Below are 9,668 nucleotides of genomic sequence, written 5' to 3' on the forward strand. Positions count from 1 at the left end.
GCTGAGGACTGTCTGCCCAGCTCTACACCCGGCTACCGCAGACTCAGTTCTCATGGTGTCGTAGCAAACATAAGCCCAGATCTGCTGCAGAGCAAGCGCAAGGACCAGGGGCCCCTACAAAGTCTCCCATTGACGTCACCGGGTCGGGCTTCACTTTGTACTTTATTTATTTTTTTTTTTTTTTAGAGGCATGTTTTTATTTATTTATTTGTTTGTTTGCTTGTTTATACAAGCACTGGATACAGTCAGAAGCGCGGGAGGGTGAGAGAATTCACCAGAGCCAGAGCGGGGAGCAGAGCAGGCAGACTGACAAAGTACACTGCTGAGGGGAGCAGCGGGCGGCAGGAGAGGTCTGCGCGCCATGTGGGACCCTCCTCCGGTGGCCGGGGAGCAGCCGGGGATCGAACTGGCGCAGCAGAGGCCGCGGGCAGCTTCGCAACCCAGCGCTCAACCGCTGCGCCACCGCCACCGGGGAGGCCTTCACTTTGTACTTTAGATGCTCCCCGGGCCCCTGCAGCTCCCGCTGCAAAGCCGAGCTCCCAGCTCCTGTCTCTCCCATCCCCCACTTTGCAAGGTGTAGGACTCCCTGGCCCCACCCCCCTACTTTATCTGGGGATGTCGGTGACTCTAGTAAAGGTGACACACCCCACCCCACTATGACCACCACCTAGAAGCTTTGCTTGCTTGTTAACGTGGAGGGGAGTTACAGGAGCCAGTTGCTGATCTCAGCCACCTCGTAAGCGTGGAGGCTCCTGCTTTCTTTTTGGTTGGCTGTGAGAAAACAGAGCAGGATGGCGCAAACAGGGCAGGGCAAACGCAAGGAAGAGGACTCCAGGGTTCCCTTTGAGGTTAACGCCTAAAAGATCTTCCTAAGAACAACTCGCATTTGCGTATTTTAAAATTTATAAGAAAGTTTTGTACATTTAACCTCATTTGGGTCTCATAGTATATGTAAATTAAAAATAATAGTACTGTCCAGAGAAGTGGACTGATTTGCCCAAGGCCCCAGAGTTAAACAGCCATAAACCTGGAATTCACATTCAGGTCTTCAGCATCTCAAGTACAAAGTGAAGCCCCACCCCGTGCCCGCCTGTCAGGGGGAGATTTTGTACGAGTACTTCGCCCGGTCCCTGCGTTTGCTCTACAACACATCCAGGCTTATGTTTGTAAGTCACTATGAGAACTGAGGTCTGTGGTAGATGGGTGGTGAGAAGAGAGGTGCTGAACCCCAAAATCAGGCTCACCTGGGTCCAAGATTCTAGAAGCATCTTCTATGCACAGCTTCACCCCCTCCTTCCAAGCAACATCACAACCATAAATCCCAAGGCTTCGATCTGTTTTTACCTTTTAACCAATGGCACCATATTAAAGAAAGAATTTTTTCCTGAGTTTGTTAAAATAGGGGGAAAGGAAGCAGAAACGCAGGCCAGCTGAAGTTGCATCATGAAAATATGAGCGAGAGAGAGAGAGAGAGAGAGAGATGTCCTGGGCTCTGGGAGAATGTGCAAATGAGATTTCATTGACTCTGGAGGACATATTCCTGCAAGATGCCTCAAATTTGCATCCCTTGTAATTAGTCCACTGTGATAATTTCATTCATTCGTTACTGGAAACCAGAGGAGAAATTGTTCCAGGTAATTAACAGTAATTAGAGGAACAGTCCACCTCTCCGTAGCAAGAGATCACAAGGAAAGAGCCGTGGACCTTCAGATCCTCTAAATGACAGTTTTGGGGGAGGGGCTGGCTGTGGGGTGAGTCCCATCTGTAAAGTGAGTCCGGGTGAATGAGGTGCACAGAGCAACCTCCACAGAAAACACTGCATATGACTGCGGATGTGAATGTGCTCAGACGCCAGCACCCCGCTGAGCTGGGGCTGCTGCTGATGCACGTGGGGTCCAGACGGTCCCAACCCCCACCCAACTCACCCAGCCTCTTTCAACCACCCCCTAAGCCCCGGTCCCATTGAACTCAGCGTAATTTAGGGCGGCTTCTTTGTCCATCTTCCTGCTGCCGCTGCCTTTCAACTTCTCACCCATCAGACCACCTTTTATTCTTTCCATGAACATCACCATCTCCAGAAAGCCTACCTTCATGCCCCCCAGCCCCTCTCCCGCCATCCAGCAGTGCCCCCAATCACGGGGAGTTCCAGCTCTCCCAAAGAAAGTTCCATCAATACCCAAAGAAAGTTCCTAAATTCTAGGAAATGATACTTTCTTCTTCCAAACAGGCTCATTAGGGATGCTTAAGGGGGAGAGCATAGCTCCGGCTCTCATATCCACACTGCTCAATAACTGATCAATCACAGAAGCTTAACAGCTCAAGGTTGGGTGGAATCTTAAAGGTCATCTGGATTACCGCCCGCTGATATAGGAATCCCCCACCATCCCAGCCTCAGAAAAGCCCCAGCAATGAACTTGCCAGCTTCCAAATCACTGAATACCACTGATCCTGTGAGTCTTTATTAAAGCATGTGGCATATTTGCTGATGAGTAAACAAAAGGCAAAGGAAGGAACGTTGTGCACAGAAGCAGATTCCATTCAGCACAGCCACCAACTCCTGGGATGCTGCTCCCCGCCAGCAGGAGGGGTGGGCGCTGCCCAGCCCTGGCAGGGACAGCCACAGGGCTCAAATTTTTCTAGAAGCAGGCAGCCTCCAACATTCTGTACCCAGCCTCACCCCCACAACATCCCCATCCTACAATGTCTCCACAAGCTTCGAGGGCACTTTTCTTACCTGTGGCCGTGCCGGATGGTCATCCAGAGGACACCGAGGACCAGCCCGGCTTGAAAAGCCTGGGCAGCTGACAAACGCCCGCCCCAAATGGAGAGGCAGGTGAGCCTGGGCTTGGTCATGTCATTTCATGGCCGAACAGATGCTGGGGCAGACACAGCGTGGCGATGAGGGACAACACTCCCCACCCCAGAGCCAGGCTGCTGCCCAGGGCGGGCTGGCTAAGTTCTGCAGGCAGGGCGGTCAGCCCGGGGCTGCCCTGCTCGGGAGCCAGGCGGTGGTGGTGGTGTGCCGAGGGGGCGTCCTGGGAGCCAGCCCCGGGTGTGCAGGGCAGAGCAAGGCTGGTCATAGGCTGACCGCTGCCTGTGCCCGCGAGCACACAGACCCGGCTCTCCTCTCTCTCTCTCTCTCTCTCTCTCACACACACACACACACACACACACACACACACACAGGAGGAGGAGCCTGTGACTATTCAGCCTGCCGTGTCCAGTGGCGACAGTCAGCCAATTCACTGCCCCTCCATCCAGCTTCACTCTGCCCTAAAGTACCCCCTGCTCTGGGGTCACTGCCTCAGCCCCCCAACCTCAGCCACAGAGGGGGACCCTCCTGAGTCCCGGGTCTGTCTCTTGAGAGAGCAGCTTGGTTTTGAGTGAAAGAGGATGGAGGATGGAGCCAACGGTCAGCCAGCTGCAGTCTCGCCCGTCCCTCTTCCCAGACGAACCCCAGATCCCCAGTTAGCTTCATGCCGGGCCACTGGGTCGCTGATGCTGTCACCTGGCGTGGCTGAGCTTGCCTGTCACCCTTCCAGCCTTGACCTGGCCTCCAGTCCCTAGAGAAGCAAGGGCGTCCCCCGAACCACAAACCCCGGCCTCCTCCGGGCTGACATCTGCTCAGGCGCCCTGCTCCTCCTCGGGTGTGGGGAGCTGGGCCCCAGGATCCGGAGGGTGTCCCCACCTACTACACCCCATCTACTGGGGTGTCCCCCAGGCTTTTGCACAGCTTCAGCTCCCTCTCCCACACGTGCTCTCCCCCATGTGCTCTCCCCCCATCTCCCATCGTCAGGCCCCCTGGGGCTGCCGCAGCCCCTGGCTCCCGGCCATCTCAGCCCTTACTCTGCGAAAAGCCAAGGGCCCCCCACGAGACAGGCAGACTCCGCTTCTGGCTCTGCTCCCTGAAAGCTGTGTGGCCCGGGGCGGATCTCTCTGGCTATCTGTGCCTCAGTTTCCTCTCACGTGAAAGGAGGCTGTGACGACGGGTTCCCACGGCGTGGCCTGTCACGAGGAGTCAATGAGTTGACATAAGGAACGGGCTTGGGTGAGCAGAGTGACCGGGGAATGTGTGTGCGAGGATCACGTGTGCGCCTCGCCTGAGGGAATGTGCACGTGCCTGCGCGTGTTTGATTGCTCGTGTTGTGTTTTGAGAAAGTTAAAGACAGATTGTGCAAAGAAATCACTGTTCCACTGTTTGACCTTCGTGCTGCTGTGTGCTGTGTGCAGAGGCTCCTACACACCCCCCCACGGACAGAGAAGTAGATACACGTGCGTGTGTGTTAAAACTAGGCAAGTACTACATGTATGTGCTTTCCAGCAAGCAAGCCTGAGGGAGGAAGAAGGAGAAGAGAAAGGAAGGCGGAAGGAAGGAAACCCTCACACGTGGCATCGCAGGGCTCTTGGGTGCGAGCAGTAAAACCTGCTGCTTGATTAAAGCAGAAAATGATTTTCTTAAAGGGTAACTGCTGGGTGGGTCACCGAGGCGCTGGGGAATCTGGACACCCTGTTTGGCGCACAGGGGAGGGAGGGAAGCCTCAGCCAGAATGGAGCCCAGGTTGTGAGCCACGGCCGCCCGCGGCCCGGGCTGCAGCTGACACAGAGCTTCCCCTGCCAGGCCCGGCTCTGCTGTCGCCGCCGCCCCTGGAGCCCGGCCACTGCAGCGGCCACCGCGACTGCCAGGCCGGCTCTGTCCCCGCGTCCTGTGGCACCAGCACCCAGTACGGAGGTCAGGACAGAGGCGTCCCGTTGACCTTGTGCCCACGAGCTGATGCAAGAAGGCTGGGGGTGGGGTGGGGCTGGGGGACTGTGTGTGGGGTGGGCTCTGCCGCCTTCAAGGGGGGTCATTGCCAAGATGTTTGAAAAGCATTTAAGAGCTGGAAAATGGCCTCAAACTAGCTCCTTGGCTTCTAACATCAGTGCACCCCAACTTTCCATAACTACACTTTGGAAAATAAGGCTCAGCCCCAGGTGTTTGAAAATTTGTGCCCCAGGCCTTTAAATCAGGTGTGGTCGGACACTTAGACACGGGAGTGACCGTCATGCAGGAAGAAGCTATCCTCGCAGGTCCAGACGCGGGAGACAGGCCAGCGGGTCCCTTGGGGCCGCCCCAGGGCCGCCAGGAAGCAGGAAGGGTAGAGGGAAAGGCATGGTCCGCAGCCCTTACTGGGTTTCTTGTCAGAAAGATGAGGCAGGAGAGGAAAACAGCTTAGGATCGGGCAGTCTGAATGATTTTGGTGGGTTTGGCTAAGGCAGTGGCCTTAGTTGTCTGGTCCCTGAAACTAGGGTGACTCGGTCCAGGGGGATCTTGGTTTGATGTGTGAAATAATAAAGCAGGGGGTTGAGGTGGGGGTGGCTTGGGACTGATTGGACTGGTTATGCATGGGATTTTTGCACGTCCCTTAAAGCTAGCCTGCAGGACACACAGACACAGCTTTGGCTGTTATTTTCGTCCTGTGAGTAGCAGGTGCCAAGTAGACAAATACAGAGTCTAAGAAAGCACAAGAAGCTAGCGTGAGGCAAGCATTCCTCATGCAGATGTGCCTGCTCCTCCTGACATTGAGGCTGTGTCTCTAAGTCTCCCAGGCACCCAGCAGCTCCACACCAAACCTCTGCGGACATTGCCTGTTCTTGCTTTCATCCAGATGCAATGTCACCTTGAAATTCTGTGTCCTGGAAAGTAAATCATAAAGTCCATTAAAAACACACAGCATATAAAGTAATGAGGTGGCAGAAAATAAAATAGATTTACACCAGGGGAGACAACACAGGCAGGCATAGCCCTCACTGTCACAAAAAATTATTACCCTTGGCATTTGCAGACTTCGCCTCCATCCGGTCAGAGCCAGCATCTTCTACAAAGATAAAACGCCCTCCTGGTCACTGCAGGGTTCCATGTAATCAGTTTGCCACCAGATAAATACTTTGGGCCTCTGGACTCAGGCACCCCATCTGGACCTCAGGGTTTATCAGTGTCGCAGCTGCTGGGGAGTCCTGGCATCCTGCAGTGGCGGCAGAGGGGATCACAGAGGAGCGGCAGCTGTGACTAACGTCCCCTGATTAAACACAACAGTGCGCTGACATCCACGCGGCCCGTGCGTCTAGGTGGAGCTCGGTTCATCAAGAGCCCCATCCCGCATCACTCTAGGTGCTGATGGTGTCCTCATCCTTGAGATTCCCCAGAGACGAGCTGCTGATTTTATCTATTATTTTGTAGGGGAGTTTTCTCTACCCAAGCCTGATGACCATGAGAAGTTTCCTTAATTCAAAGCTCAGCACTGAACGTCCAAACCACTCCCCCAGCTCCTGTGAGGAAGATGATGGTCTTTGCAGCTCAGAGCATCAAGCACTCGGAGAAGAGTGTCTCAAGAGTTTTCTCATATGAGGAGGGAGGTGGCAGGTCATATGTTTAAGTCTGTCCCTACGCCTGCCTCTGGGAACTAACCTCAGATGGTTAATGTGTATGTCAACTTTGCTGGGCTACGGAAGGCCGGGGAGGCTGGCAAGACCTGTTTCTGGATGAAGCAGCCACGCAAATTCTTCTCAAGCACTAGAGAGTTAAGCCGTGTTTTAAAACAGGGCTGCAAAACCAAAGCCCGAAGGAGGTGGCACAGGGGCGGAGGTTACAGGGACTCCTGAAGGAGGTGGCACAGGGGCAGAGGTTACAGGGCCGCCTGAGCAAAACCTAATGAGTTCACTGCAGTTCAGTGCAAATTCAGTGATTGGTGTCAGGTGTAATTTCTGAATTTTCACGATTCCATTAGCCAAGTTTTATAATTCCATGCTATCACCTCAAACATATTTGATACATATTAAAATGAGCAGACATAAGGGTTAGGATTTGCATTTCAAAAAGGCACCCAGTTTCCATATCGCCAGGGAGGGCTTATCTGCTGGTACCCCGGGTGGCAGAGAAGGCAGGGAGGCCTGACCCCCCAGAAAGGCAGGCAGCGCCAACCTCCTATTAATTGCCTGAGAATTCAGCAGGAAGTTCTGTGACTCACAGATTCTGGAAAATACTCCAGATGAGACCCATGTGTTAGCTTCCTGCCCCTGAGTAGACAGAGGCCCTGTGGTGGCGGCACCCACCTTGTGGTGGGTGCCCCTGAACGCAGGTGACTCTCAGCACAGAGTCTTCCAGGTTCATTTTCCGTCTCATTGGGGGATTTTTAAAATACGGTTCTGCAGGTGCGCCCTTCGCGGCCTTATTTACTTGTTCACGTACGTGTGCACGTACATACCAAGTGTGTCAAGGGCTTTCCACGGGTAACCAGTAGCACCAGTCAGGCAAGAGAAATCACTCCGGCTGCTTTAAGTAGAAAGATTTAAAGCAGGAAATCAGGAGCCTATAATCCTGTGAAAGACCTGGAGACCTGAGCTCCAAGCCGGGCTTGAAGAAACACTGCCAGAAACGAGTCGAGAGCCAGAAGCTGTTACCTTTGCCCCAGTTCGCCGGGCCAGCCCCGGGCCAGAGTTCAGGATCACCCGCCCCCTCCAGCCAGGGATCCCAGGCCTCGGAGTTGGATGGACTGAGCCACTGGGTGAAAGGTGATGCCGACTGCTAAGCAGGAGCCAGGCTGGGCGCACAGGCCACGCTGGAGACAGGGGACAGGGCCTCAGGGGCGTCCTGAGGACGCGACCCTGCAGTTTGGGCTCAGTCTTGCCCCTCAGACCAGCCCCTTCCTTACCGATGACAGCGGCCCCTCCCTGTCCCCCCACGGTATTTTCTGGTGAAAATATTATGTGTTGGCCACGGCCGGAGCTGTTTCTCTGCACAGAGGCTCTCATGTGGGCCTTGGCCAGGCGTCGCCGACTCCCGTCAGGCAGCCTTGGTGAACGCGGTCTCTTTCCAGCGCGGGCGGCGGCCTTGGCAAAGTCGCCCGGGATGGCCGTGCGGCCCCAAGCGGTGGCGCCGTCATCAGCACCGCCACCAGCAGCAGCTGCTAGGGCACAGGCCCGAGGCGACGACGCTGCCCTGGGTGCAGGGGTGAGGGGTGCCTTGCAAAGAACGAGGTGGGGCTGGCGCACCTTGTTCCCCGGCAGCCTACCCGCGCTGGGACGATGGAGAGCTTGGCCAGGGTGATGCCCTGGAGTTGGCAGAGGCTACCTCACTGGAGCATTAAACACCCAGTCCAACGTACCCTTTGTCATCCCTGCTGGCGACAGCTGCCTTGGACTAGGTCTGCTGGCCAGGCCAGGGCTGCTTTTGCACTGGCAAACCTCGTCCTTGAGGGACGGCCTCAGGGAAAAAGACAGTGAGCTCAGATTCGTGGATGGGTCAGGAAGAGACGCTCATGTCCTTGGCCCGGCGGGCCGGCTTGGTGACGGGGATCCGCTCTGGTCTTGGGCCTTGCCTCCGCGAGCTCCGCAGCCTTGGCCCAGTTCGCAGCCAGCCCCGGGGCTGCTGCAGAAGCCTCCTCGGAAGCCTCGGGCCTCTGGGCGCATCTGCAGCAGCACTGACAGGTCAGGCGGAGTCCCCACGGGGTGGGCTTGTGGAGACGTGTGGGCCCTTTCTCTCTCTCAGCCTTGAAACCCAGGGTAGCCACTGACCTCTAACTGTGACCTTTCCAAACTCCACGCAAAGTGTTCTGTCACCCAGTGTCACCCAAGCCCAGCTTCGAATGACCCTGCTGAGTTATTCCTACCGCGGGTAGGACTGACCGCCCCTGCGTCTTCGGTGCGGCTCTCAGGACGCATCTCACTCTCGGGTCTGGGGCTGGCGGAAGTGATGGGGCGCAAGGGAAGTAAGGTCTAGGGGTCAAGTTCACTGCAACAAAACACCCCGAAGTGCCTCATTTCTCTTGCTCATCAGATTGGTGACTGGGCAGTGCAAGAAAGTCGTAGTTCTTGGCTTCTGAAAGCATCTGATGTTGTCTCACACGTCTAGAGAAACCGGGGAGGCTCCCTTGGATAAACTCCCAGGTGACACCTAAGAGGGATGTGTCTCAATGTCTCTGTCCTGAGTCGTGTGGCGAGGAGGGACAGGAGCCAGACCCTAGTTTTCATTCGTGGAGCTGCGCATGGAGGCACTTGGAGCCCCAAGAAGAAGCTGCTGGGGGCTCAGACACCCCAGGCAGACGAAGACAGGGGTTCCAGGAGCACCAGGAGCTGACTGTGTGGAAGCTGGCACGCTCCAGGCAGCGCTGACACAGCAGAATTGCAAAGGGGCAATAATGGTCCGATTTTATCTTCTTAGCCTCGTTCCACGGGAGATGGGAAGCAAAGAAGTCTGGGTTGCCACACCACGCGTGGGGCGTTTTATTTTTATTCTTGACATACAAGGCACCTACAAAAGAAGGGTGCCCAAGCTGTGACTCTGCGGGGTGAGCCGAGCAGGAGGAGGACACGCACCCAAACACGGGGTGAAGGCTTGCTGCCCGCTGCCCCGCTACACACACACACTGAAAGGGTCTCCGTGTCCCTCCCCTGCAGACCTGCCTGCCAGGAGGGGGAGGCCTGGTAAGTTTGCCTTGAGCAGTCAGGCCCTCTTGGGAGACCTTGGGGAGGCGGTGGGGATGGTGCCCGCGGGTGCGGGTGCTGGTGCACCAAGGGAGCCCCGGGAGAAGGGCGGGAAGGGGACTTGAACCAGACAAGGCCAGAGCCGGGGGCGGGGCAAGGGCGGAGCCTGGACAACCACCGGGACGGGGCGGAGGCGGAGACTGGGTGGG

This window comes from Talpa occidentalis, unplaced genomic scaffold (assembly GCF_014898055.3).
Source record: "Talpa occidentalis isolate TD23 unplaced genomic scaffold, MPIMG_talOcc4v2.1 talOcc4.4, whole genome shotgun sequence".
Taxonomy (NCBI): domain Eukaryota; kingdom Metazoa; phylum Chordata; class Mammalia; order Eulipotyphla; family Talpidae; genus Talpa; species Talpa occidentalis.